At 40.4% G+C, this 21,748-nt stretch overlaps 2 protein-coding genes across 6 annotated transcripts in view; one reads left to right on the forward strand and one right to left on the reverse strand.

The window, feature by feature from the left end:
• CHLSN (cholesin) overlaps positions 1 to 21,748 on the forward strand; it is a 144,186-nt gene that overhangs the window by 55,808 nt on the left and 66,630 nt on the right. The gene's annotated exons all lie outside the window — the stretch shown is intronic.
• GPR146 (G protein-coupled receptor 146) overlaps positions 1 to 21,748 on the reverse strand; it is a 70,805-nt gene that overhangs the window by 26,633 nt on the left and 22,424 nt on the right. For 2 of the 4 annotated variants that reach the window (XR_013979439.1, XM_080981224.1), the window contains exon 2: positions 12,170 to 12,293. The gene's annotated coding sequence lies outside the window, so the exon portion shown is untranslated. Of the gene's footprint in view, positions 1 to 3,255; positions 3,680 to 12,169; positions 12,294 to 21,748 lie in introns of those variants that run through there. The other 2 variants (XM_080981226.1, XM_080981225.1) reach the window with 2 other exon arrangements.

A 21,748-nucleotide genomic window follows, 5' to 3' on the forward strand; every position in this document is an offset into this window, starting at 1 on the left:
GGCGAGCCAGCACCAGCGCAGCACACGGAAACGCCGTTTACCTTCCCGCTAGAAAGCGGTACCTATTTATCTACTTGCACTTTAGGGATGCTTTCGAACTGCTAGGTGGGCAGGAGCTGGGACCGTAGACGGGAGCTCACCCCGCCGCGGGGATTCGAACCGCCGACCATGCGATCGGCAAGCCCTAGGCGCTGAGGATTTACCCACAGCGCCACCCGTACCACTGTATAATTTTATAATTTGAAGACTGGAATATAAAGTCATCAAGACTGGAATATAAAGTCATCAATTTCCTTGTGCCTGCCTAGGATGGCATGCTTCATGACAGCTATTTTCTGCTTAGCATGGCTGTGATACTGACTGGATAATAATTGCTGCTGTTTAACCTAAATATTTCCTTCCTCAATTTAAGGTGTTTTTCTCTTGGAACCACAGCTAGGCTTTGTTCTTCCTGTGGCTTATAGCAGCTACATAGGCATTCAAAAATTGTTTTTATGTTGAACCCCTCCTATATTGTGCTCGTGCTCCTTTTAGCTGATCTGGCCATTCTGTTTTTCTTCTCTATGTGTTTGATATGACATTCGATGAGACCTAAATGGCATTACATTTCTCCCTTCTTTTTAAATGCTGCCTCAAAACTCTCCTCTTTTATGAAGCCTTTGGCTTAACCACACCCAGTTGGAAGGAAATCTAAGCAGTATAACAGTACTTGTACATATTTTGCCCCTGTGATCCTTGCCTCTTTCCCCTGCTGTCAAAGCATAAATCTTAAACTCCTTGGGCCAGGGATATAACATTTAATCTGTGCATCCAAAGAACTCTGATATGAATTTACCAACAAGCAAACTGAGGTTGAGACCTATATAGTGGCAGTAACTGTATCCCAGTTCTTAGCCACATCTCCACAGGAAGATGCTTCTTCAGTTAAAAGGTGCACAACCTACTCTAATAGAGTGCTGCTGCCAGCAGAACAGAAAAGCCTCTAGTCTCACTGAGGCTTCTGCAACAGAGTCCTCTAAGGACAGCAGTGCCACAACTTGGAGGACAGTTCCAGCTCCACATTTGGAAGGGCACTAACTACAGACTCATCTTGTGGAAGTGCATCTGTGGCTGGCACTATTTTCCCTTCATCTTCTGGTTTGGAGATACCGACTTCATTCCCAGAAGAATTGCTGGGGGTGGAATGCTTTGTATTTTATAATTTTTAACAGTGTAAGCCACCTTGAATCCCAACTTGGGAGAGAAATGTAGTATAAAATATATTAAACAAATAAATAAGGGGATTCTTAATTCATGGTCATGGCACCTCCTCTCCCCCTCCCTCCCTCCTCCCGCTCTTTCTTTCTTTCTTTATTTCAAAAAAGCAAAATCAGGCTATACCCTTAAAGTGCATTCAGAGCACATTTCCCCATCAAAGATTTCTAGGCAGTGTAGTTTGTTAAGGGTTGCTGGGAATTGTAACTTTGTGAGGGTTACTGTATCCAGAATTCTTTGGAAAAGTTTGTAATACTGATTGACATGGTTGCCTCTTAGCTACACAGGAATAGCTTGGCTGAGGTGTGAAAAGGAATTGCGTGGGTGTGCAGCTGGAGAACCTGGCCCCAAATCAACTTAGTTCCACTGCTGTTGTTTTTAAGCACATGTGTTTTGTTTGTGTTTTCAATTATGCACCCCTAATCTATCTCAGGAATCAAGAGAGCTCCAAAAGTTTTATCAGGCACAGAAGCGGCTGGATAATTTATAAGAACTGACCTCCCTCTCATAAGACAGTTTTCCCTTCTGGAGCAGCAAGCAAATGCTTTTGCAATTGCTTTGATCATAGCTTAATTTAAAGGTGTGTTATTTCTGCATATAATGATTTCCTATTTTATTAAACTGAAGGATTAGCATAGCATACCTTATGACACTTAAATAACGTATGTTTATCTTGAAAATCTAAAGCACTGCACATAATTCAACTGAAAAAATATTAAGATAATATTCAATATTTTAACATCATGTGTACATGAAACTGATTTCACTGAGTCAGGATATTGCTCCATCTAGCTCAACAAGGTTTCAGGCAGAGACAGCAATACCATGTCAGTTCTCAGTCTCCTTTTTTTAAACTAAAGATGTCAGGAATTAAACCCTGCAACCTTCAGGTTGCAAAGCATATGCCATACCCCTGAGCTGTGGACCCGCCACAACTGAGACCAAGCAGAAACCCAGGAAATTTGAATATGACTTTCTTTGATCCAATTTACCAAACACTACTATTATGCAACTTCCTCTCAATTCAGTGGAAGAAGTCAGTTCTAAGGAAATAAAGTGATTAGGCAGCAGTCACTGGTGGATTGCATCTTTTGAGTTCATCAGTACCATAGACTTACGTGTAAACCTGCAGTCTTCACTACCTCTCTTTTGTCTTTTCCAAGCCAGGGGCAGGTTATCGATTCATACCCTTAGACTTAGTCCCACACAGCCATTATTTAAACAATATTATCTCTCATCATATTTCTTCTTATGCAGTGAAAGTGGCCCCAGTGTTTCCTATATAATGCCAAGATAAACCCTCCATAATCCCCAAAATTAACTGGGTTTTTTTTTTAAGAACATAAGACAAACACTGCTAGATGAGGCCAAAGACCCATCTCGTCCAACTTCCTGTTCTCACAGTGACCAGTCAGATACTTATGAGAATCCTGGAAGCAGGACCTGAGTGCAGCAGTGCTCTTCCCACTTACGATCCCCAGCAACTGGTATTCAGAGTCATACCGTGGAGGTAGAGCATAGCCACCATGGGTAATAGCCATGATAGTAAATGATTTTTGGTGAAATTATCATGGTTATTCTTTCTGTTACATCATTTGAGTAATAAAAAAATTACATCATTTGAAAGCCCACAATAAAAATTTATCTAGGAGGTAGTGAGACATCCCTACCCCTATCCCAATGAAATCGGGGTTTCAGTCTGGAAAAAATATATTTTGCTAGATAACATGTCATTTGATTCGATTTTGTTTATTTTTCAGATAAAAAATGCAATTTTATAGTACCTAGAGAGCAGTTATTCCTGGTAAGGTAAAGTACCATGTGTTGCTTAGTACAATAAAAACCTTTGTATGAACGTGTGTGTTTCTCCAAAGGCTTATACTGTATTAAGTTTTAAATAAATTTTTGCTTCTTTAGAATATTGTATTACTAAAACTTTTTGCATAACATTCACTCTGTTTTGATTCTCAATTCTTACAGCTGTCATGCCCACTGCCTTACCTCAAACTCCCTTTCCCTGCTGCTACGAAACCTCTCAAACTCCTACCTTCAATTCATGTAGCATTTTCCTTTGTACTTTGGAGTCCAGATATGGCTGATAAATAACATCTCAGGAGAAGAAAGCATGCCGAAGGGTGTTGTATTTTCCCTCTTGGAACACATAGTGATCTTCTGCGATCGCCAGGAGCCTTACACAGCTTGGTAGTTTTTCTGCATGTGTGCTGCACTTGTTTTTCCTCTAGTAAATTACTCACAAAGTTTCTGCTTCTCTTGGCAAGCCAAGGCTAGCTCCTCCCTTTCTCTGTTTACAGCCAGTTTCAAGAAACAGGAGGCTGATCTCAGAGGGGAGTGTTTCCTGACATTACACTCTGCTGAGCGTTGGCTGCTTCCGATTGATTGGTAGAAAGGGAGATGTTCCTGGAAGACTCCAGTTTGGTGTTCAGTTACAGTTGCTCTGTCTCTCTCTCTCTCTCCCCCCCCCCCCACCCCACTAGCTGCCTGCCTTTTTCCAATTCCGCCGGGTTAGTTTACTGCATTCTCAGTAGAAAGCAGTTTTGCCCTTAGCTGGCAGATTCCATTGAAGGTATGAAATGTCTTACGGGAAACTGTTATTGGGAAAATCAGTTTTCTCTTTTGATTTTTTTGAGGTTAAGATATTCTGGGCAACAGGGCTTAATTCCACTGATTTTTTTTTATAATTAAAACATATCTTAGCATTTTGTATATAGATCTTGACAATGAACAATTCTAAAAGTTTTTAGATATGCTATAAGCCGCCCAAATTGGCTGAGGTATAAATAATGATGATGACAATGACAACAACAACTAATAGCTACTAGCCAAGATGGCTATATTAACTCTTCTGTTGGACGCAGTAGGTGCCTCTGGATACAAGGTGCTGGGAGTTATAAACAGGGAAAATCTTTCTATGATGGTTTTACTCCGTTTCTCTGTCTCTCTGTCTCTCTCTCCACCCCCTCCCTGCCCCCCATTTCAAAATCAGTTTGCAGTTTAACAGGGGGAAGGTGCAGAATCATTATGAAAATTCATCAGCATTTTACTGTGCATTTGTCCTAATATAACCCTTTTGTGTGCAATTTACAAGGATAATATAATGCATTTTTGTATGTTGTTCATAACATGCTTATAGGCTTATCAGAATCAACTAGTTGGCCGTTGTGAGGGCAAAATGCTCAGCAATATATGATATGGCTTTGGTCAGATCCACCAGGGCTCATCTCAATTTCTTATTTTAGTAATTTTGTTATATTATCAAGAGTACTGTATATCCAAGTGTATATACAGAGAATTACTAGGAATGAAAGAGTTGCACTGACTCCCTTAAGGGTCTCTGTTTATTTGTTTAGAATATTTATATAGCACTTTTCTATTTTAAAAAAAAGTTCTCAAAGTGGTTTACATGGTACAAGGTGGCATTAAAAAATGTTTCAATGAAGTTGTTTACAGTCTCAGCATGGGCAGGCTTCCACATGTAGATCCTCCACCCTAGAACAAAGAAGCAGACTCCCTCACCATATGCCAGATGTTTACTCAGATTCAGGATGTCTTGGCCTTGGTAATGGGGCAAAGAGCAAACCCTGGTAGAAAGAGCTATTATCCCCTTGCCCCACACCAAATTTGAGAGGCAGCAGCAGTGTCTAGGTCAGGAAGTCAAGATTGTTCCAGACTCACAGATCTTCTCACAGACAACTGATTTGAGGACAGTTGATGAAGTTGCCCCTTTTTCTTGCTGACATCACTGGCTGTTTCGGTCTGCAGTGGAATTAACAGTAGTCCCTCGCTCGACGTACACCCGCTTGATTAGATCTTGCACTAGTCAAAATGGAATTTTGGGCTTTGAATAGCTGACAACTATGCCACACCATAAACCATTTCTGAAACTACTGACACTTTCAAACTGAGCAGATTGAGTGTTGTATGTTCTGCTCTTTGAAAAAAGTAGTCTAAAGTTTGTTTAAAGTCATGGAACTAGTTTCATGATTCTTCGTAGCCTGACCAATGTCCAGCTAATGTCGTTAAACCTGGCTCATACAAAACTGTTGCTGTGCTTTCATGTCACCCACAAAGCAGCCTAATCTTAAGATTGCAAAAGATAGGATTTGCCAAGGGTTAGACAAGAGTAATGGCACAAAAGTCACTGATATGCTGGTGTTTCAGAAATGGCATGAAAGGGTTTTCAGCAGAAACATGCATGACAAAAAGGTTAGAAACTGGTTGCCTGATAGCGCCTTATAATTGTTTGGGCTAATTAAAACACTTACTGAAATGCAGCTGAAAGGTTTACCATTAAAAATGAAGCTAATAATCATTAAAACGCAAGCACAAACACTGCACTCTTTATTAGGCAATGACACAAGGGTATGAGAGAATTTGCTTGTTGCTTTGTGTGTATGTGTGTGCTCTGTAGCATACTAAGCAGACTTACTATTCAACCTCCAATATACATCATGGATAATTTTCAGGATAGTTGTTTAACAAAAGTGAACTCTTGGGATTTTTAGCTGCATGATCTTTAGATTCTTTTGACTTTTATTTAACCCTCACTTAACAAACATATATTTTACATGTAGTACTCACTAGAGAATTAAAAACATTAAATTGCAAACTTGTAGCTGTGCTCAAGTATGTCACGTATTCATGTTTCCTTCCAGTTCACTTTCTTTGTACCCATTGTTTTACATCAGAGACAACCAATGTGGCACCCTCCAATTGTTGGACTGCAATTCCCATTGTCCCTAGCTTTGCCCTTACTAGCTGGGGCTCATGGGAGCTATACTCCAGCAACATCTGGAAGGCACCACATTGGCTACCCTGTTTTACATAAATAGTGAATTTTCTTTTCCTGCATTTATTGTACAGAACCTAGTCAATTTCAGTTGCTATAGGGCTCTGTGGTACAGCACATGTTCTGTGTCATGTAATAGGGAGGGCAGATTGGGCAATAGGATAATCTTTCACTTGCAGATGGATGAGTCACAATTACTTATAACACAGGTATTTAATAGATGAGTTTTTTTTTATTTTAATAAGTGCAGTAGAAAATCCTGCTTGGTCAAGGGTGTTGGCATGAATAACCTACAAAACTTTTCCCCAAGCCTGTCATTTATTATTGCATGGTGGCGCCTGTGACCAGTTTGACTGGTGGGAGGTTGCAACCATCAGTATCATATAATGGAGATTGTGCAGTGTGGGTGAAAGCAAACAAGCTATTTTCCAGTGTAGTATTCCATGGTGGTTGTTTTTTTTAAAAAAATTGCCAAATTATGCCTCCTCCTTTTGTTAAAGGTAAAGGGACCCCTGACCGTTAGGTCCAGTCGCGGACGACTCTGGGGTTGTGGCACTCATTTCGCTTTACTGGCCGAGGGAGCAGGCGTACATCTTCTGGGTCATGTGGCCAGCATGACTAAGCCGCTTCTGGCAAACCAGAGTAGCTCACAGAAACGCCGTTTACCTTCCCTCTGGAGCGGTACCTATTTATCTACTTGCACTTTGACATGCTTTCAAACTGCTAGGTAGGCAGGAGCAGGGACCGAGCAACGGGAGCTCGAACCCCGTTGCGGGGATTCGAACCGCCGACCTTCTGATCGGCAAGCCCTAGGCTCTGTGGTTTAACCCACAGCGCCACCCGCGTCTCTTCCCATTTTTAATTTTGTTTGTTTTTCATCCTTGGGGAGCATCCAGGAGCATGGAACCCAATACACTTAGAACTTAATGAGGTTAATGGAACCCAGCCTGAAATTGTTGTGTGGTGAAGAGCGGGTAAGAAATGCTTTAAACAAACAAACAAAAATAACTTAGAGGGGATATGGATTGGAGTAACGGCAAGTGAGAAGAGTTAAGCACCAGTTCTGTGCTCTAAAGTTCTCCCTCCCAAAGCAGATTTTCATTTTTAACCAGTGTTTGGACTCAGCTACATGTTTGTGTAAATGTGTGATTACACTTTAGTAGTTCTCATTATCTCCTAGTCCAATCTTGGCAGGTAAATTTGGTGTAATTTGCTGTTAACATTTGAAATCACCTTTTCCTGGTTGTTGATCTCTTTAATCTCCTTGTGCATCTTCCACTGCTCCTTAATGAGGTTGGCCTAATTCTATGATTCTATGAACTGTCATATACATTACAAAGGTAGTGGAAGATTGATGCAAAGAATGCATTTATCTTTCTTCAGATTAGAAAACTATTCAGAAAATATACTGTTACAGATCTGGAGTAACGGGGGTTTTTTTGGGGGGGGCGATGACCTATAACTGCTAGAGTTAGTGAATGTTAGAAATAAATAAATGGTAGAATTTAGATAATGTTTGGAGTAATGAAAGGAACATGCCAGACCAGTGAAGAATACAGGCTGAACCAGTTCTCCTGTTCAGGACATCACTGAAAAATTGACCATGCAGCTGCTGTTTGTCCCCCTCCCATCTGTGTGTTATTTAGCAGAAGAAATACCAGAGTTAGGAGGGGGAGGTTACAGGAGGTGTGGTATCAAACAGGAAGAATGTGGTTCTTTTGAAAAAAGAGGTCTGGATAAGGGGGGGGGGGCGAGCAGACACAGGGGGAGGAGTTGCTTGGACCAAGGGTTCTTGAGAAGAAGGGCAAAGCCAAAACTCCAGGTAGAGACCCTGTGGGGTAGAACCAGATTGACAGGCTAGGAAAGAGACCCAGAGATGGTGTGCAGGATGTTTTGGACTCCAGTGCTGCATGGCTGTGGGGAACAAGCCCTGCTTCAGATGTACTACTCTGAACTCTCTCCAAAGTAGATCCAGATATAAATATGTGTACAATAAACCATATTTCTTAAAGACACTGCCTTGATCTCCCAAAAGAAACACGACCCCAGGTGAGCACCTGGACCCCCCTGGAATTTCGCTACCACTTGGCAGAAATTGGGGGGGTGGCACAGAACTTTAGTAACAATACTGTTCTGCCCTCATAAATTTAACTTTATTGCAAAAACTTCACAGAAGCAAAACGGACAACTGCTTTAGCAAAAGAGCAGGTGACTGAGACAGCCTAGCAACCTGAAGTACAAATGGATAAGAACGAGCCAGATTGATCTCTGAAAGAGATACTGTAAGCAACAAATAATCTGTATATTGTAGGATTTTTCTTCTTTTCTCCGAATCACCTTTCAACTTTCAGTTTCATTAATCTGTATTAAAAATAGATGTATACATGAAATCTGGTGAGATCTGACAAGGTTCACTTGAGATGTGTGCTGACACAAATCATCGTTCCAAGGCAATTCAAATCTCCCAAATTGTTGGCCACATTAGTTTCAGTGTGAGAAATGATGGTACTGTTGATTTTATTGCAGCTTGGCTGTTATTTCAGAACTGAATCTGCCTCAATGAATTTGGCACAACAGAAGCAACAGTTCATTTACTAACCCAAACTCCATTTGTTGAAACTTTGTGAGTTTAGACTTTGTGAGTGGGGAAAGAAGTGAAACTTGGCATCATGGGAACATTTTCCATAGATATTCTTTTGCCAGTTGGAAAAGATTCACAGGCGGCACAGATGGTGCTTCTCCTGGAAACCATTATGCTGTGCTACTTCCTGTCAATAAAACAAGTGAAAGTCGACCTAGTGACTTATCAGCAGTGCATTATGCTGGCTGCAGTGGAGTTTCCTGTTGAGAAACGGGCTCATATTCTGTGGCCCCAGAATGCCAGGACTGGTAATGCATAAATATTTCCAGGAAATGCATTGAAACAGGATATTTTCTCCCGTTGGTGTTCATAATAAGGATGGTTGCTTTGGTTTGCATTTCTGGTCTTGAATGTTCAGGGTAGCTACTTTGTGGCTAAAATTACTAGGAAGCGTGCTAATTCCCAATCAAACCATACTCTACTTAATCCCTAGCAGAGTTGGTAGCCTTAAGTGTTCTTACTTTATTAAAGTGTGTAACTGGAAGTTACCGTAGTTTCATTGATTTTACTGAACATTTCTTCCTATTATATTTACTAGGCTACACCTTTAGTAACTTTTGACAGTGAATTAGAGTGCAACTTTCCTAGCAACTATTTTTTGTTCTTCATTATTTCTAATGATGCAGACAATAGCAACATAATTAGGAAGTAACGTTGTCGCCTTTGGTCGGGCAGAATAAAAGGTCAGGCAAAATATGGGACATGTTGGGGCAGGGAATTTGGGGGTTACAAATTACCTGGTGCAGAAATGACTTCAAAGCAATCCATTACAATGACACATAAGGGTTACAGTGGTTTATTCAATAAAAAAAAAAAACCCCTATCACTCTCCGTCCCACCCACCTCTGCCCATGCAAAAACACTCATACCCAATCCCTCTGCTCTCCACCGAATGGACAGACCAGGCCCATGCAACCCCTCTTCACTCTCTGATGCTGCGTCTCTGAATCTCCATCTTTGATGCACCTGCCTCTGCCCCTGCAAAAACTCTTTCCCCCCATTCTCCATCAGGACCGTGCAAACCCCTCTCTCGCTCTCTGAGTCTGACCCATCCTATCCCCTCTGTCCACGCAAAAACTTTCTCTCCCACACTGGACCAGGGGCCTGCAACCCGTCCACACAAAACCTGAGACTCCACCATAGCAGGCCTGTGCACAGCAAACCCCATCTCTCATGTTCCGTGACCCATCTCTACCCATGCAAAAACTGGCCCCACCCTCTGCCCATGTCCTGTGACAACTCTCTCACTCTTGGCTCTCCTCCTCCTGGACCCATCCTCTGCTCGCACAAACTCCTGCTCAGGCTCTCACTCCTCTCCTCTCACTGGACCCACCCTCTGTCCAAGCAGTTTTGAGGAGGAGGAGGAGGAGGATGAGCTGGAATGCATGAAAAAGGGGTCCTGTTTGATTGTCCAGAAAAAGGACAAACCACATTTTTCTAGGGATGGGTTGCAACCTTACTGGGAAGTTGATTGAAATGTTTCTAAACGTTAGATGAAATGTTTCTAAATGTTAGATCCTTGAAGCAGGGACAGTTGGTGAAGTTAATCATCCAGTATTAACCATTTTCTTTTTCAACAAGTCTCTTGTTAATGTTATTCATGTATTTATTATTATTACTTGAAATTTCTTGTGCATCTTCTTTTCTACTGTGGGTTTAACTGAGGTCCTTTGTAATTTATGCCCACATGTTATTTCACTAGTTGCATAAATGTTCTTTGTCCATGAGCACTATTATCATTATCATTATTATTATACCCCACCTTTTCCCCTGATGGGAATATCTTTTCATTAAAGCATAAGCTTAGTATTTTTATATATAATTTTTACGTAATGGGGGGAATATCTATGCAGCTTCAGGGCAGTGTGCAGAAACTTATATATTTAAGTATTGCTTTCCATTCACCAGAGATTAAATAGTACTCAGTGGGTTAACTCCCAAAATCCAGTCGCTTTCAAGCTTTGAATTAATATAATAAATAAATTTGTTATAGCTGTTAGTCCTCACAGGATGGTTGTGGTGTAATTAGGATGTATACTATGATAGATATATAAATCAAATTGATATCGATGCTTAAGCTGTCAGACTTACACAAACCTATATTCCTCTATTGAGAGGTATGTGGAATTTTACCTGCTAAAGAGGTATGGTATTGTTGGTCTGCAGTAGTTGCTAAGTTCCAAATTTTCCTTTACAAAAGGGCTTCATTTGTAAACTAGTTCTGCAGGAGTGCATGGCTCCTGTCAGGCACATTTTTATTTTAGAAAAGAGCTGTTTGTTTCAGGCACAATTGATTTTCTGCTACCGATCATTATTTGAACCAACAATCATATAATGTTTACCAGTAAGACTATTCATTTCTGCATTTAAACATACAGAAATATTTCAGTTCATCTTTGACTCCTGAAGTCAGTTAGATAATATTTCTGTATATTTCAATTGGAAACTAAGGAGCAGGTATTCAGAACATTTTTGTACTTTTGTCTCTTTAGCTTTTTTTTAGGATTTATATAGAGTATCTAAGGTTCTGTTATTAATTGCTTAGCTCAGACCACTTCTGGGGGGGGTCTGCTGTACCAAAAATCACAAAGCTGGCTTTGTAGCACCTTAAAGAAAAAAAAATTGATTATGGTACAACGTTTTGTGGACTAGAGTCATAGAATCATAGAACTGTAGAGTTGGACTAGATGAGGGTCATCTAGTCCAGCCCCCTGCAATGCAGGATTAATTTATTAGTTGACTTAAAAATTAATCTTTAAGGTGCTACAAGATTTAGCTGTTTCAGCCAATACTTCTTTTGAGTCTTGCTTAATACTACAGTAGACATGCAGATACCAGACTTAAATGAATACTTCATATCTGTGTCATATATTCATTCATATATATTGCAAAACAGGATTAAAAGTTCTTTTGAATCTATGTTAGCATTAAAATACCAAGCCAAGTCTGTTACAATCTAATGAAGTTTCATCTTTTACTAACCATCTCTTCTAATGACTTAATAAAAATGCAGCTGGATTGCTGACTCTAACTTATTGCAACATAAAATGTAAAATCACAGCTTTGTAATATTTTGTGTACCATTATATTTCTTCCTTAAATCTGTTGGTATAACCTTGTATTTTATGAATGACAAAATAGAAAGTATTAAAGTTACTGATCCATTTTAATGTATATAATACATATTTCTAGAAAAATTGCAGTAAAGGAAGTTGATAAGGTTAGATGAAGTTTAATTAGATATAACATCCATAGTATTGAAACAAAGATATCTACATACACAATTTCCTAACAGATTACCTTTTTTAAAAAATTATGAATCGTCTCACAGGTGCTTACTGCCTTCTGATGCAGAAGTTCTATGCTTTTGCTCATTAACCGTTTGCCTGTATTATAGCAAAAACAACACCCTTTAATTCCCTTTGTTTTAAAAAGCAAGCTACAAAGCAACGTAGCTGAACACTCACCTGGTATGCACTACCTTGCCTCAGAGTGAAGTATGTAGGCTTCTTGACAGCAGGCAGAAACATTTTGCTCCTCAAATTGGAACTTTCTCAGAGTAAGTTCAGCAAAAGCTCCAGTGTCTCATTTCTGTAAAGGGTAAACAATAGCTGAGCTTAGGAGAAGAACGCTGACTCCACCACATCACTGTTGTTAGTGGCACTGAACTCCATGTATTCACGTGACCTCCCCCAACACATACATACACAGCATAATCCTTTAAGCTTCAGCTGTACTCTCCGATTGGCAGAGAGGTCTGTTACAAAATCAAGCCCTCCACAGTGATATCTCTAAGTGATTAAGTCAGGAGGGTGAAGGGGCATTAATCATGAGGTCTGATTACTGCCCTGAGGCTGATTTGCCTCTGCAGCAGTGTAGAGAGAGTCCTGAATGCTCTCTGTATTTTTTTGAAAAGGCATCACATTTAAAAGGCATTTTTCTAGTTAGAGAACTGTTAAACCTCTAAGACAGTTTCATCAAAAAACCATTATCAAGTGCACACAGGCCACGGGACCACAATAGGGAATAAGCATTGAAGCTGTCTTAACTGAGTAGTCTTGTTAAAAAATAGGAATACTGAGGCATGTACATTTCCTTTGCAGATTATTGCAGGAAGGTTCTTTTTTTTTTTTTAAGTCAAACATAGCAGCATTACCTTATTAATAGAAACATAGCCTTAGGAAGAACAGTATTCTAAAAAGGAACTTACAATTTTACAGTGTGACTAGGATTTCAAAGTACAATGCAGTACAACAGCAGGATTATTTAAACCAAGACTATACTACTGTATATTATTTCTGCTTATTAAAATTGCCTTTTTGTGGGTTTTAATTTTACTGTATGCTGCCTAGAAGCTCAGTTAAGCCTCCGGAGGTTTCTTGTTTGGCCCTCAATAACTGCCACTGCTGTCAGAAATATGCTGTCTCTTCTTATGCACCTTCAGGGTTCCCCCCCACTGCCAGAACTCACTGGAACTCAGTTCCGGCATCTCTCAGGTCGATGCCATTGCCATTAAAGAGTATGAGGGAGGTGTTCATGGTGAGTTCTGGCACCTCCTTTTCTAGAAAAATAGCACTGTGCACATCACTTGCCATTGCCATACCTTGAATGTTGGACAAAGCATCCTCAGTAGATCCACTTCATGTATTGTATATGAGCAGTGGAAACAGAATTTTCCCTCTGACCTCAGGTGCTCCATGCAAAATGAAAATGACTGTGCTGTTGCAATGGCTGGCATTTGGCAGGTCTTGGTGCCTTAGAAAATACCAACCCTTGGCACTGTCTGGAGACAGGCATGTGGATTCAGACATATACATTGCAACAGGCCCTGTCAGTGGCTTCTTCCTCAAAAGCTCTGATGCACAGGCTCTTTTACTGCCTTTTATCCTGCCTGAACACCAGCAGAAGACTGGCTCCCTTTTGCCTGCATCTTGGCTCAAATAGGGAAGCAATAAATTGAAGTGTATAAGGAGTGGGCATTGTCAGAAGCTGTGTTGTTGTTCACGCTGGGAAGAGGGTGTTAAAAAAGCCAGTGTCCTTGATCCTTGAGTCTTTTCTGCATTGAAAATATGGTCCCAGTTTAAAAATTAGTTGCCAACCAGGGCTTTAGAATAAACTCATTCCTTTTTTATTGGATTCCATATTCCCAGACTCAAGCTTTTTCAGTCAGATTTTAAAATGGAGCAGCATTGCATGCAGAAGGTCCCACATTTAATTCCCAGCATGCACAATTTTTAGAAGAAGGATTTCTGAAAGATAGACTGAAAGATAGAAAGATAAACACCATCAGAGCACTCTTGACAGCCATATGTCAGGAGTGCTCTGATGGTGTTTCCTGCTTGGCAGGGGGTTGGACTCGATGGCCCTTGTGGTCTCTTCCAACTCTATGATTCTATGACTTTCCGGCCCTGCTATGTGACACCCTGGAGAGCCATTGTCAGTCAGAGTAGATGGTACAGAGTAGATGAACTAATGGTTTATATGCTCTTCACATGTTGGTTTTTCAGTTGTTTAAAATGGGAATTAAGTTGAACCTCTAACATATTTTTGTGTGCAGCTTATTCTACCATTCTGACAGTTTTACTTACTCTTAAGCCACGTCTTCACAATATGAAAATTACCAAAATACGTTTTTGCTAGCAGCTGAGTAGCAGAATCTTATTGGTTACTCACTCATACACATGAGCTGGAATGTGTGCAGAGGAGGGAGACCAAGATGATAAAGGGTCTGGAAATCAATGGTTGAGGTAGTTGGGTATGTACTAGTCTTCAGTTATCTGAAGAGCTGTCACATGGAAGATGGAGCAAGCTTGTTTTCTGCTCCTCCAGTGGATAGGACCAGAATCAATTAATTCAAATTTGAATTAAAAAAGGAGAGAGATTTTGTCTAAACATTAGAATGAATTTTCTGACTATGGGAATTGTCAACACTGGAAGGTGGTAGGCTCCTTCATTTGAGGTTTTTAAACAGAGGTTGGATGGACTTCTGTCTGGGATTCTTTAGCTGTCATTTCTGCATTGCAGGGATTTGGACTAGATGACATTAGCCAGTGTAGTAACATTGGCTTCCTGTTCTTTGGCATTATTTGATTTGTATTGGGAGAGTTTAGGTGTTGGTGTCAATTTTGTATCATTAACAATGATTTGTGAACAATCAGTTGTGTAATATAATATCCTCTGGGTTTTTTTTAATTGATGCAAACATTAATTACACCATATAGACTTTTAGGAATTGTAGTAATTTATATATGGAGAGAGAGAGTGTGTGTGTGTGTGTGTGTGTGAGAGCGAGCTACTTCAATATTACAGGTGGGGTTTAAAAATTGCCCAACTATGTTGTTGCTCCATGTTTTGAAAGAGGCATATTGATGTGAAGGATGCCATCGTTTGTGGTATTCTGCACAATGTAGATGAGGTGGCAGTAACGAGGGGTGGGAACAGGAGTCATACTCCCTTGACAACTATTGGATTTGAAACTACTGCTTCTTCTCCTAACAACAAACTAGATGATATCTGTTGACTTTTTTGTTTTTGTTTTAACACTTCCATCATTTGTTTTAATAGTCCCATAGTTACCTCACCTCTTGAAGCAGTCACTTTCTAAAAGTATAAGTGAGGCTGTGCAACAAAATATTGCTGTGGTGAGGATGTGTTTCTGTTTTCTGGCTTCTCCACAACTGGAAGGATGGCTGGGACCCTTGAAGGTGTCCAGAGTGGAAAAACTGTCCCAACTAAGGAACCCTTGAAGACCAAGGTCATGTTGGCGGTCAGTAGAGTCTTTGGCCATGTAATGAGCTCTGGCTGAGACTCAGGTCATAGCTTTGTTTGACTTTGATTCTGAACTCCTTCTTTCCATCCTCTTGTTTTCTCTATTTGGGAGGTGGGGTGGTATTCCCTCCCTTTTTTGTACTGCAAAGCTCAGCATTCACCTGAGCCTGCTGATAATTTTCTTTTGTGAGTAGGTGGTGCTGTTTTGGCTACATAAGGATCGGTGCTAACCCCAAGATGGCATATGTGCTGGGGGAAAAGTAATAACTAGAGTCTTGTGGCTACCTAGAAGATAAGCAGATTTAGTGTCAAGCTTTTATGAGAAGCATGAAGTGTATCCTCAGTTGGCAAATATATATCCACATATGTGCATAAAGGGGGCAGGAAGTCAACACTAAATCCCCAAAGCCAGGAAATGTATTGGATAGTGGTGGGTCTGTAACATTTATGTACAGCTCAGATCCGTGCAAGAACACATTCACAACACTTTGCTAATACTGTCTTCTCCAAAGGCTCACAGAGGGCATTCCTAATCCTCAAGATGATGCCCCCTTCTGGAGCATGTAAGCAGAACCATTCACATTTACTTCACCAAGGGGTAGGGTGACTTTGACTCATAAACTGACTCTACCTAGTTAGCCATAATGTTGGACCATATTGGTGATTCTAGGAGCCAAACTCTGTAGCTCCAAGCCCTTTGAAAAAGTGGTCACATTTTTCCTATTTTGCTCACATCTAGATGTTTTTTTTAGTGGCTGAGAGTGTTGTTGGTGGACCCAAAACCATGTGTCTTCAGCATGAAAGAGATAGGCCTGCAGCCATATTTTCCCTGATCCATAGATTCTAGATTTCTCTGCTGTCCTTTTGCACCAAGCCTGTTCAACAGTGGAACAGACTCCCACAAGAGGTGATGGACTCTCCTTCCTTAAGGGTTTCTAAGCAGAGGTTGGATGGCCATCTGTCATGGATGCTTTAGCTGAGATTCCTGCATTGCAGGGGTTGGACTAGATCACCCTTGGTCCCCTCCACTTCTAGGAGTCTATGATTCTGTGATCCCAGGGAATAGAGCCGGCACAAGCCAGAAGTATGTGGTGCACTGTTGGTGTGGGTGTGCACTGCACTTCTGTTTAGATTGCATGGAAGAGTACAAAGGTCAGAGGCTAGAGAAAGTAAAATTTCCAAATCCATATGGCTTAAAGAACACATACTCTTAGCCTATAAAGTGTTAGTGAAAGACCTACTAATGGGGTTATTGCTGCCTACTCTTTCTTGCAGGCAGCAGCTTCAGCGGCCTTTGAGGGTGATATCCCTATTCTCAGTAAGTCAGTGTCTTATACTTAGTAGCCAATGGCCATTACAATATAAATCATTAAAACAAATAATCGGAAGAGAAAGTTAAAACATACTGTTGTGAGGCTTTTTGGTGTGTGTGTGTGTGTGTGTGTCAGACCCCTCTAATCCCTTGATCCAGCAAGTGTTAAAAGCTAATCAAGCCTTCTAATTCCTGAAATAGGCAAGGTAACTTCCTGGTGAGGCAATGAGGAATTGAGGGACTTGGTGCAAGATGGCAAATGGGTGGAGGGCCCTCCCCCTACAGAAAAAGCCAGAATGGAGAACAGAGTTTGGCAGTGATGTGACCTAGAAGAAAAGCAGCAAGCTGGGGAGAGAGTCAGAGCAATCTTTGAAAGCAAGGTTTGATTTCTGTTTGAATCCAAGGCTGCGGCTGTGGGATAAACAAGACCCTTTGGGGGGTGTTATTGCTGTGAACACCTCCATCACAGGCTCAAGTTGCATAAGTGTGTAAATAGACCATATACAATGGTACCTCGGTTTTTGAATGTAATCCGTTCTGTAAGACTGTTTGACTTCCAAAACATTCAAAAACCAAGAACTGAAAGCGGAAGCCTCAATATAATAGGGAAACTCAAAACAGAAGCTGTGAGGCACGTTTGGCTTCCAAAAATTGTTCGAAAACCAAAACAGGTACTTCTGGGTTTTCGACGTTCAAAAGCCAAAACGTGTGTCGACAGAGAGGTCAACAACTGAGGTTCCACTGTATCCTAAAGACACCACAGTCTCCACTAGGCCTTGTTCCAAAAGGAAACACAAACCCTGGGTATGTGTCTAGAACCCCTGGAGTCTCACACCACTCAGAGACTGGGGTGGCATGCAACAATACATTTTCAGAATTGCAAATTATTAAAGCTTATAATCACAAGGTTCCTCAAATCATTTAGATGAAAAAAGAACTCCTCTTTGGAAGAAAAGTTTGGATTTGATATCCCGCTTTATCACTACCAAAAGGAGTCTCAAAGCGGCTAACATTCTCCTTTCCCTTCCTCCCCCACAACAAACACTCTGTGAGGTGAGTGGGGCTGAGAGACTTCAAAGGAGTGTGACTGGCCCAAGGTCACCCAGCAGCTATATGTGGAGGAGCGGAGATGCGAACCTGGTTCCCCAGATTACGAGTCTACCGCTCTAACCACTACACCACACTGGCTCTCTGGAGCTTACTGTATACTGTTTTAGGTAAAAAACATATCCTGTGATTTTTCTTGCTGCTAGCACATATAAAGGGGCCTTATAGGTAACAAACCTGTCTGCATCAACCAGTAACTACTAATTTTGAAATAATCTGATTAACCTTCCAGAAAATTCTGTAGTGAATAGAAAAATACATCCCTAGGTGAATTATACAAAAGGCTATACAGGATATGCTGTGCGGTGTCTTTGTTCTGGCCTGATTTACACACACAAAGATGGTCATTGGTTGGCCTATTAAAGAATTTACCAGTCCGATATTCTGTGGGCATAAGTTGAAATGAAGCTGAGTAAACATGTCTAATGGGTGCGAAAATTAATTCCCTTAGATAAGCAGCCTTTTGTGGTTTGTTTGAATTTTCATATACAAACCGCTGTACAAATCTAATCTAATCAAATCATGATTCTTAACATAAGAAATATTATATAAGATATTACAGCTGAAACAGTTACAGCATTGTTTATAGGTTTCTCTGTTCTGGAGATCTAAAAACTACAGCTTTGCTAGATATTGATTTGGCCTTACTGAGAGTTTGTTTCCCAGTATAGAATCATGGATTTATTTATTTATTTATTTTATTTGTATATCACCCGTCATCCATAGATCTCATTGTGGTTCACAACATAAAGATACAAGAACAAAACACATAATAAAAACAAGAACAAAAACAAACCAATAAGAAAGCAAGAACTTTCCGCCCCTATTAACAGGGTTGCCTCCACCTAGGAGATATTTGGTGCCTTTGTGAAGGGGCATGTTATACATAATTCTCAAATACAGGACCATAGGATTGTAGAGTTGGTAGGGATCATCTAGTCCAACTCCCTGCAATGTCTGCTCTGCTTTGTTTGTGTGCATTAAGAGAAAACTTTTAGATTACTTCAGTTTTAAGTAATACACTAGGTTTCAGCTTAGATATGTATATTGTTGCATCTTTGGCATCTGTTCACATGTTTACTAAACATTACTAATAGAGTTTCTTGTTCTGCAGATGGAACACTTGGCCACTGAGTTCTGCAGCAGTTGTTGGGACAGTATGACTGGTCCTCAGGAAGCCTAGGAGTATTACTGCTCTGTGAAATCAGAATTATTTATGCACTCAGGGAGCCTCTGAAGAAAATGGAAATGTTTTTGCCATGAATTTCTGTTCTCTGAGTCTCCCAGACGACATTCCACCCACCCTTCTTTCTGGGGCCAGCATATAACTTTCCACTAAGAATTGAAAGTATGGATTCTGCAAGTGCCATACATGTGAGAGGGGCCTCTACGGACCTCTGGGTTCAATTCCTTTCTCACTCCTCTTTTCATACATTATATTCGTCATTAATAGTTATGTATATGGGATTTGCTTTGAGGTAACTCACATACCAGTCATGTGTTTTGATTCTGCGACCCCCCTTCCAGTTTGGGGTTAAGAGGTTGCTTGCTCTTCCAGTCTAGATTAGAAGTTAGGGGAGCAATGGGAAATTATCCTGCCTAGGTGCTCCAGAATGCGATGCCATCCTGATATGGACAACCACAGTTACCCGATTTCATGGTCTTTTGGCCCCACTAGTTACAGTTTCTTTCCTCTCTACCTGTGTGTATGTTTCTAGGCTTTAAATTACCAATGTATTTACTAGTCTTTAAGCTGTTATAAAACTCTGTTTTGTTTGTGCTTATCTAAGTGAGCCCTCACATTTCTTTACCTACATAGCTTTCAAATGCAGCTCAAGGCAATTTTTTTTATCTCCTATGCCTTTTCAGCTACACCATAAACTGCATTGGTCTTGCAAAAGCTTATCTTTGCTATTTTTTATGAGCCAAGAGCATGCAAAAGTGGTAGCATTTGCTTCTCTGATTTTTACAGTGGAGCATTGCCATTATCCTTGATATAGCACAGATAATGCTCCCAGATATGTAAAATTTCCTGTTGATGTGGTTTTTACACATACTATTCAATAGTATAAGTGTAATGTAAATTCAGTTACATCTGAGCAGATGTCTGCAGGAATACATTCCATACTAGAATTTTACAAAACCACAACGGCACAAATCAGCTGAGCTGCAAGCTATCCGAGCAGCTTGGATGATCTTATAAATGGCTCTTGTAATGGTTTAAAATTCATTAGTGGCCTGTATTATAACATAGTGCATGTGCACAATTTGAGTCCATTTCAGTAGCGACTGCAAGTGCATATCAAAAGAAAAACACATAATTCTGCCTGGAGTTTAGATATGAGTATTGCTCAGCAATTGAGCAATGCCATGTTTCTTCACAGGTCTCAAAACATAGGATTTTCCTTTCCTTAACCTTTTTTTATAGTCTTAAGAATGTAAAGCAATCTCTGGTTTTATTAGAGTAAAGGCTGATAAGATACTTTTATCTTTTTTGGTACATTCCATTGACTTGGAAGTGTGCTAAATAGTTGGAGATCTGAGTGCCTCTATCTCTTGTACTTAAGGACATATTTGCATTTCTAATCTTGAGTAGCAGACCTATGAAAGTTCACTTATAGGTCAGTGGTTCTATGGCAGATGTGTTCAGAGGCAGCGGTGGCTGCTCAGTGTGCAGCTGCACTTCTGCATTCCTTGTGCAATTCTGTGCTGCTTTATATAGAGGGTCACTTGCCTAGCTGCACCTTTATCTCTTGCTACTACAATGCACTTTTATATGGGGCTGCCCAACAGCTGTTGCGTGATACCATAGCTTCTTGCCCAGTGACAGCATTTGCATTTATGAATGAGAGAGGAATTCACTTCAGTTCACATTTAAAGGAGAATATGTGTAATTCACACTTTCTAAAATGCTATGCAAACCAAAATGCAGCAATCCTTTGAAAGTCTCACATCTCTGAATTTTGCAATACAGTTCTCCACACAGATAAGTAAAAAAAAATGCACACACTAAGGTAGACCATGCATAAAAATGCATATGTTGGTGAAAGTAACATAGAAAAATTGCATTATATTACTGAAATTTCCTTTGCAGAATTTTGTATATTAGTCAAAATTGCATACAAAAGTGTATATTAGGAGAATTTGCACTACAGTGCCAATGAACTTTCATGATAACTTTTTAAAAAAACAACGACACAAGCATATGGAGAACTGAAGATTTGAAATACTAGAAACTGTGACACCAAAATTGAAAGAGTCACCCATCCCTGTTTGCCTGCCATGGTAAGCCATGGTGAATAGAGTTAGCTCCCTTTTTACTCCTCCCCAGTGTGGGTGGGAGCAGCAAACCACAACCCCTGACTCAGCATTATGTCAGAACCAGGGGTGATGGTTTGCTTTGCAAAACACAATATAAAGCCAAGCAAAGTTTGTTTTTTGCTTACCAGCCATGGTTTGAGCAAAACAAACCATGACAATTCAGACATAAGCTAACCCAGGAATCACAACTGATTTATTCTACTTTGTTTTTCACTTAGTACAAGGAGGATCAATCTCCCCATTCCAAGGTAAACAGTTAACTGTGGTTTGCCATAATGTGCAGACTGGGCCAGTGAATTTCCAGACTTAAGCCAAGGTGATATTTTATGACCTTTAAAGCCTTTAATAGCTTGGAACCCATGTATCTCAGGGGCTGGGCTGCCTTGCATATCTCAGAAACACATCTACTTTCTCCTCTTCCCCTATGTGTCATCAGTAAGAGCTCTGCTCCAGATACAGTCTTTGGGAGAGCGTAACACCAGTGCTGGAAAGTAAAGGGCTTTTCTGGTAGTCTCAAGGCTTGGGCAAAGTTGTCTGA

Source organism: Podarcis pityusensis (assembly GCF_964106645.2).
Source record: "Podarcis pityusensis genome assembly, chromosome: 14".
Lineage (NCBI taxonomy): Eukaryota > Metazoa > Chordata > Lepidosauria > Squamata > Lacertidae > Podarcis > Podarcis pityusensis.